This window comes from Myotis davidii, unplaced genomic scaffold (assembly GCF_000327345.1).
Source record: "Myotis davidii unplaced genomic scaffold, ASM32734v1 scaffold1598, whole genome shotgun sequence".
Taxonomy (NCBI): domain Eukaryota; kingdom Metazoa; phylum Chordata; class Mammalia; order Chiroptera; family Vespertilionidae; genus Myotis; species Myotis davidii.
In genome coordinates, this window is record NW_006289565.1 from 225,861 (window position 1) to 234,495 (window position 8,635).

The 8,635-nt window shown below is 37.3% G+C and overlaps 1 long non-coding RNA gene across 1 annotated transcript in view; it reads right to left on the bottom strand.

Annotated features, from left to right (window-relative positions):
• Positions 1 to 780: 780 nt before the first annotated feature.
• The window catches only part of LOC107182830, a 19,587-nt gene continuing 11,732 nt past the window's right edge, over positions 781 to 8,635 (bottom strand). Inside the window, exons 2-3 of the long non-coding RNA XR_001513581.1 lie at positions 5,490 to 5,494; positions 781 to 790 (exon numbers count right to left, since the gene is read on the bottom strand). This is a non-coding gene — a long non-coding RNA (uncharacterized LOC107182830). The remainder of the gene's footprint in view (positions 791 to 5,489; positions 5,495 to 8,635) is intronic.

Sequence of the window (8,635 nt, forward strand, 5' to 3'; positions counted from 1 at the left end):
ACTGGTTGTGGCAAACATGACAGAAAGTTCATGTGTAAAGAGGATGTGGTGGTGTACGGTGTTTGGTATTCTTTCTAGATAGAAGCCTGGAAGTTGATTCAAAATTTAAACATACATTCACAAATGTGAGTAGTCATTTGTTGGTTTTGGCCAGTAGCCATTTACTTATTCACCTCCCTTATCTCTCTCCTCCACTTTCTGACCCACTGAATTTAATTTAGAACATTTCTCTTGTCAGAGAAAAGTGTCTTCAAGTTTTCCCTCTTCTTCCCTGATAAGGAGGCCTTGCCAGAGGCGCCTGAAGGCCTCAGATAAAGAGAGCTAGGAATGAAGGAATGGGACTAGGAATGAAAATATGTGAAGAACATGACCAGCTAAGGGAGCCCGAGTCTTTGACTGTAACTCCCCTTAAAGACCTAGATGCTCTGGCTGGGTCCCAAGTCTAACATTGGAAGGGTGGCCTTCCCCTTGAGGCCTGCCATGTCAAATTTTTATAATTGCCTATGAACAGGCCTGAGAAATTACACATTAGTTTTTAACCAAGAACTGAACTCCTCAAACACATGAAGCAGTAAGTATATGGGTAACTTTAAAAAACACATTAAAATAATACATTCAGCCGAAACCGGTTTGGCTCAGTGGATAGAGCATTGGCCTGCGGACTGAAAGGTCCCGGGTTCGATTCCGGTCAGGGGCATGTACCTGGGTTGCTGGCACATCCCCAGTGGGGGATGTGCAGGAGGTGGCTGATCGATGTTTCTCTCTCATCGATGTTTCTGACTCTATCTCTCTCCCTTCCTCTCTGTAAAAAATCAATAAAATATATTTTAAAAAAATAATAATACATTCAATAAAATGTAATTCTCTATATCAACTAAAATTGGATTATAACTGCATATGTTGACAACTGTATGGGCTTTCTCTCAGTTCTTGATTTTGTGCAGGAAATATTTCACAATTTTAATTCCAGGTGACTTTGAGAATAGGTTTATTAAAGTTAGGAACACTGAAACAAAGGAAAGGTTTAAGATAGAAGAGGCAAGATCACAGGAACAGGACTGAGCCTAGAAGGAGCTGTCTTGGCTGTTTAGAAAGAAAGTAAGAGCCCTAGTCAGTTTGGCTCAGTGGACAGAGTGTCAGCCCATGGACAGAAGGGTCAGAGGGTCCCAGGTTTGATTCCAATAAAGGACAAGTGCCTCCGTTGCAGGCTCGATCGAGGCATGTGTGAGAGACAACCAATTGATGTGTCTCTCTCACATTGATATTTCTCTCTCTCTCTGTCTCTCCCCCTCCCTTCCACCTTCTCTAAAAATAAATGGAAAAATATCCTCAGGTTTGAATCACAAAAAAGAAAAGAAAAGAAAAGAAAGGAAGAAAGAGGAAAGGAAAGGAAAGAAAAGAAAAGAAAAGTAAAGAAAAGAAAAGAAAAGAAAAGAAAAGAAAAGAAAAGAAAAGAAAAGAAAAGAAAAGAAAAGAAAAGAAAAAAGAAACAGAGGAAAGCCATGTCAGGGAATAGCAAGAAGGTGGACAGAGGCAGAAGGCAGAAGAAGTGAACCAATGGGCTGCATGGAGTCAGGAAAAAAGTTACCAAGGCAAAAAAAAGACCCTTGGAAAAAGAAATCATAGGTACATGACTTAGAAAGGAAGGGGGTACAGTGTGGGCATGAAAGAGAGACTGTGCATTGGGTCCTTTGTTTTAAGGGTTTACATCTATTTTCTAAAGGCGGGAATTTTAGGGTAGATCTCAATAGAATATACAACAGCCTTTCAGGTATGTCCTTTAAAATGCTGATTAATCTAAGTAAGCATATAGGGTCAAGGTCATGAACTCTACGGATAGGTTGGTGCTAGGGTAGGGGGTCACTGGTCATTGCATCAGCTGTCTGGATGAGATGAGTTTGAATCAGCTATCTGTCTCAGTTTTTCCATTCCACTTGTTAAGAAATTTTCCTGGCTTCTTACTATCCTGACTCACATCTGTAAAACACAGTCTTAGCACATAATTTTTGTCAGAACAAATTGTGAAAAAAAAGGATAGCATGATGTCACAATGCAAATTTAAAGTTATAAAACAAACAAATATATATTTAATAAATGTTAATTTATATAGTAAAACTACATTTTTAAAAACTTGAAAGGAGAATACATACCAATTTCATAATGTTTGTTGCTCCCACAGAGGGAATGAGGGAAACAGGATTGAGGATAAACAAAGGCTGTTTCAAGATGATCTGACATTTTGCTAAATATGAGGCAAATATAGCAATAGAAGCATTTGTTAACTCAGGGTGGTAGGTTAATGTTATTGTAAGGAATGCAATGTTGTTATTTTTTCTGCACTTTTTAGTATATTAAAAATGTTTCCAAAAGTATCTGGCTGAATGTACGTTTTTGTATACAATATAAATGATAAACTATGGGGTAAGAAGCCTTTTCTGAAAATGAAATATTGAGATTCTCCACATGGTATACACATAATCACAAAGGTTTGGAGGGGAAAATTAGCCTCACAAAATTATTGGCAGCAGAACAGCAGAAGCAACCTGTTTTTAAATTTAAATCTTGATTATTTACACTTTCTTCAGGCTTTGGTTTTTAGATGTCTCATTATAATTTAAAAAGAGGATGAAACATGAAAAACAAGACACCTAAAATCCATTGCAATAAAATACAGAGAATTTACTTCAATATATATTCCTATTTTCCAAAGCTTGCTTCCTAAAAGTATCACCTTTAAACCTATTGATAAAGCAAAGTTGAATTTGTTGTTCCCTGTGATAATGTATATCACAATCTTGGTAGTCTTTACATGAAGTCCTTATCATTAATACTTAATACATTTACATGAAAAAAAATAGTGTCTGTAGTTGGGAGGACAAATTCACAATTTTTATGAAGTGTTAGGATCTGTTTTTAGATAGTTTGTTTAACGTGTGGGCTTAATTAGAATTGGGCACTGATCATGTTGGAATAATTAAGGATTAGAGACACAACAAGGTGCAGGTTTTGAGGTAAGGGATTAGAAGAATGTACTCAGTAATTTGAGACTATTGGAAAACTGAGCAATTTAAAATGAGTTTGGGAAGTTCTTGAAAGGAAGAATAAAATTATTTGCAACTGTTATCCTTTGCAACTGTTATCTTGAGTAAGAGTCTAAATAGTGCCTGGCCTGCATGGCTCAGTGGTTGAGTGTTGACCTATGAACCAGGAGGTCACAGTTTGATTCCAGGTCACATGCCAGGGTTGTGGGTCCAATCCTGTGTAGGGCATGCAGGAGGCAGCCAATCAATGATTCTCTCTCATCATTGATGTTTCTATCTCTGTTTTCCTCTCCCTTCCTCTCTAAAATCAATAAAATATATTTACTTAAAAAAAGAGTTGAAATAGTAAAGTCACGTTAGGGAAGCCAATCTAGTAGTATGGTCATTAACATCAATCAGAAGCTGAATGTGTGTAGATGGTTTTGATTCTCATCACAAAAATGTGGAACTTCAAGTTTCCATCCACTATCCTATATAATAAAAGCCTAATATGCCAATTGTCCCCTCGGGCAGTCGTTCGAACAGGAGTTCAACCCAGAGCCCAGGAGTTTGACCGCTCACTATGACATGTGCTGACCAACAGGGGGCGGCAGGGAACATGGTGGACATTGGCGATGTGTCGCCAGGTGAGGGGGTGTGACCTCTCGCTGGCTACCTGGGGGTGGGGGTGATAGGGTCGGAGGTGTGGTGAGAATGCGAGATGTGTTCAGAGCTCGCTTTCACTCCCCTGCTACCCTCCCCTGGGACGTCAGGGTTCACGTGCCAGGGAAGCCCCCATACTTAGGTACCAGCGCCCATGAGGAGCCCTCCCTGCACCTGCATGGCCTGTTCCAGGTCAGCTGGGCCTCAGTGACTGGGACCGCAGGGGCTGAGCGGCTCCTCGTGATCTGCGAGGTTGGCCTGGAGAGTGCGGCTGCCCACCCAGCTTTCGTGCAGTGCCACTGGGTGGCCCAGAGGCCCAGGCTGTGCCCTGACCTGTGGTGTCTAGCCGCACTCACTGCATCTCCGAGTGGGGACTCAGGCACCATGACTCAGGGGGAGGGGTGCACGCAGTGGCCCAGGGACCCAGGTGATGCCCAGGGCCCAAAGGTCAGCTGGGACCTGCCCTTCCCCACCAGACATTTGTGCTTCCATCACCAGCCAGGCTTAGAGACCACACCCATGTACTAATTTCGTGCACCAGACCTCTCGTATGTTATACTTAGACTGATTTCTATTAATGGTAATGTATTTAATTGTAAAGTTTTGGTAATGTATTTAATTGTAAAGTTTAAATCCCATAATATAAACCTAATGTTTAGATTTTATGTTTCTAAGCACTCTGCAATTTTGCCTTAAATAAAGCGTATTTACTTAACGATATCAATAAGAGACGTATGCATTATTTATCTTTATGTTATTTTATATTGCCAATGTTTCATAAAGCTCTTTCTATTCTATTAAACTCTTCAAAGGTTTTGGTAACAAGAAGGACAAAAGAAAAAGAAAAATTAATAATTCCACAGGATTGAATGCTTTTTTTCAATAATTTATTTAAGCTTAGGAGAAAATGTATTAAGGATATAGACAAAATTAGAATCACATACATTTTAGGGTATATATTCACTCATTTGCTAAATAATAATTTAATGCATTCTCAAGAACAACTCAGTAAGTGGTAGGTTGTCACTTGTGGATTCCAGACTTGGATTTTGATGATCAATAAAAAACAAGAAAAAAAAATTAAGAGTTTGGGGAAGTTTATTAACAATGTTTTTAGCTTCTGCAAATTTGATACTTTGACATATGCTGTTCATGTATTCTAGACAACCCCATAATATGCCTGAGTCACCTTGCCTTGGCCTCATTGGTCAATCCCCATTCCTTCCCACCTCAGAAAACATTTCCCTCCCAAGTTCATGCTTTGCAAATACAGTCAATCTATGACTTAAATGGTTTTGCCTTATGATGGTGTAGAATAAATACACATAATAAATTACATGAGATATTCAACATTTTATTATAAAATAGACTTTGTGTTAGATGGTTTTGACCAACGGTAGGCTAATGTAATTGTTCTGAGTACATTTAAGATAGGGTAGGGCAGGCTAAGCTGATGTTTCTTTACATGAGGTGTATTAAATGTATTTTCGACTTATGATATTTTCAATTTATGATGGGTTTATCAGGATGTAACCCCATCCTCAGTCAAGGAACATCTGTACAAATCAACCAAGACAACTAGGAAAAATCCTTATACCCCAGAGCCCACTGAAATTATTCAAAGGAGCTAGTCCTAAACCTGCTTACCTTGTGTCACTCATTCTTTCCTGTGGCAACCATAGTAAAGGCTCTTTCTCAAAGTTAGTTTTTCTCCTGACTCACTTGTGCTTCCTGTGGACCCCTGTCCATCACATGAACTCACCTCTTTGGAACTGCAAGTAATAAACTATCTTCTCAATAATATACATCTCCTAAACCATTGGTCTTACAAATACTAGTATATCAAATTTTGTATTCATATGTTATGTTGTAAAACAAGGTGATGGCATATATATAGTTTTTCCAAGTATGGATATATTTTTAACTCTACTTTGTAACGGTGCTATGATTTCTCACACATACACACACACACACGCACACACGCACGCACACACACACCACTTTAATACTCCAAAAATAGGAAGTACCCAAATCTAAAGAATAAATGTAAACTTTTCCATAAGAAATGATAGCTAATATTCAGTATCTATAATGTACTAAGCACTAATTTAAACACTTTATGGTAATTATTTTGCTTAAATTTCATTAAATTAAATGAAATATGGTGATTATTATCTCCATTCAATGAAAGAGGGAAGTGAGACTCAGGGAAGTCAAGAGACTTCATGAAGATCACAGAGCTTACAAGTGACAGAACTGGTAGTCAGATAGATGGATTATAGTGTCTGCACTATTAACTGTTCATTTTTTTTCTAACATAATGACAAACACCAAAAATAACAATGATGATAATATATATAATCATTAACATTTACTCTATTAATACTAGGTGGTAGGTACTATATGGCTAGAAAGTGAAGGAAACTGAGTTCAAACTATGCTGATTTATTTGAGCTTGTGCTCTTTTAGGTATCAGTGTTATTTTTATTTTGCTCTAGAAGAGTAAATCCTTCATCACCGACACCATTTTGGAGCCGCAATACAAGCAAAAAGAAGTAGATGACTAGAGCCAATAATATAATTAAATATCACCACCTAAGATTGTAAGAGTTTAAGCACAATAACAAATCTCAGTAAGACAGTAAGTCCTTTTCATATCCATTCATCAGGAAGATACTAATTCCTGAGCAAGTGAAAATCAACAATAGAAAATTAGAGGTTCTTTTAGATACAAAAGACTGAAACTTTGAAGAAGTTACATATAACAAAAAGATTCAGGTATTTTGCCAAAATATTTAGTCTTTATACATTAAAAAATATTAGTTTTGATTATTTGGTTTGACCACATTCTAATGGTTTCATTAACTAACCATTTGTTCCAATATTTTGTTTTGCTTTGTCCTCAACAATTGTCAATTTTTAGTTTCTGAAGACCTACTGAAACGTTGGAATTCATTAGTATTCTGCTCTCCTCTATTTATGTTCATTTCATTTTCAATTTTTTATATATATTTTATTGATTTTAGAGAGGAAGGGAGAGAGAGAGAGAGATAGAAACACCAATGATGAGAGAGAATCATTGATTGGCTGCCTCTTGCATGCCGCCCACTGGGGATTGAGTCTGCAACCCAGGCATGTGCCCTTGGCTGGAATCGAACCTGGGACCCTTCAGTCTGCAGGCCGACGCTCTAACCATTGAGAAAAACCAGCTAGGGCCTCAATTTTTTATTTACCTGTTTCTGTCCTTATCTGTGTAGTACCCCAAATATGCCTCTGTCACTACTACAAGCAACCTGAACATAAGGCAAAGACCCACGTAAAGCTTTTTTGAAATTATTAATATTGTTTATATTAATTCTTCAGCAAAACACCACATTTTATCCCTTAAATCTCTTTAAAATCTCAAATGATAAAATTTAATTCTACCACTGGCCTCAGTCATCTACTTCTTTTTGCTAATATAAGCCTAATTATTCCTTATTAATACAATCTCTCGTCTCCAACTATTTTTTAAAAAATATCATGAAAGATTGATAGATTTTACACATATATCTATTGCACATTTTTATAGGCTCTTATTTCACTAAAATCAGCTTAAAGTACTTATATGCTAATATAGCTAATAAGCCAACACAGAGTTCTTGATAGCTTACAAAAGATCAATACACAATTGTGAGAATAAATATCTTCTTAGAGGTAGCACCAATTGATAACTTACTGCGATCCCAAAAAATACATAGGAATCTAATTACTTTCAGAGACCTACTTCGAGACAAATGAATATTAGATGGTATATAAACAGAAACAGTCATATACTAAACAGATTTATCACAAATACAATAAATGTTTCTGATTATCAAAATTCAAATATTTCTAATAAGAATCATGAGAATTTCATTTGTCTCTAGCCTTGTGACCTGGAGAAAGTCATACATACAAGAGAAGAGAACAACAGAATAAAAAAGGAACAGAGAACTAAAAAAAGAAAAAAAATACAATAAAAAACAATAAAATTGGCAATAACTACATACCTATCAACAATTATCTTTCTTTATTTTATTTTTAATTTTTTATTGTCCAAAGTTTTAAATATGTCTCCTTTTTCCACAGTTGACCCACCCCGCTAACCATTCCCACCCTGGGCAAGCCCCCACTGTCCCAGTGTCTGTATCCATTGGTTATGCTAATATGCATGCACCTAAGTCCTTGGGCTGCTCTCTAACCCGCCCCCCTTCCCTAGCATTTGTCTCTGGATCTATTCTTGTTCATCAAATTATGTTGATCATTATATCCAACATATGAGTGAGATCATGTGATATTTATCTTCGATTGGCTTATTTCGCTGAGCATAATGGTCTCCAGTTCCATCCATGCAGTCGCAAATGGTAAAAGTTCCTTCTTTTTCAAGTGGCATAGTATTCCATTGTGTAGATGTACCAGCTGCTATGAACACAGGGTGCATATATTCTTTCTGATTAGTGTTTCAGGTTTCTTGGGATATAGTCCTAGAAGTGGGATTACTGGGTCAAATGGGAGTTCCATTTTTAACTTGTTGAGGAAACTCCATACTGACTTCCACAGTGGCTGTACCAGTCTGCATTCCCTCCAGCAATGCAGGAGGCTTCCTTTTCTCCACATCCTTACCAGCAGTTGTTGTTTGTTGATTTGTTGATGATAGCCATTCTGACAGGTGTGAGATGGTGTCTCATTGTTGTTTTGATTTGCATCTCTGTTGATTAGTGACTTTGAGCATGTTTTCATATGTCTTTGAGCCTTCTGTATGTCCTCTTTCAAAAAGTGTCTAATTAGATCCTTTGCTCATTTTTGATTGGATTATCTTCCTTTTATTAAATTGTATGAGTTCCCTGTAAATATTGGAGATTAAGCCGTTATGGGAAATATCATTGGCAAATACGTTCTCCCATGCAGTGGGCTCCCTTTTCATTTTGATG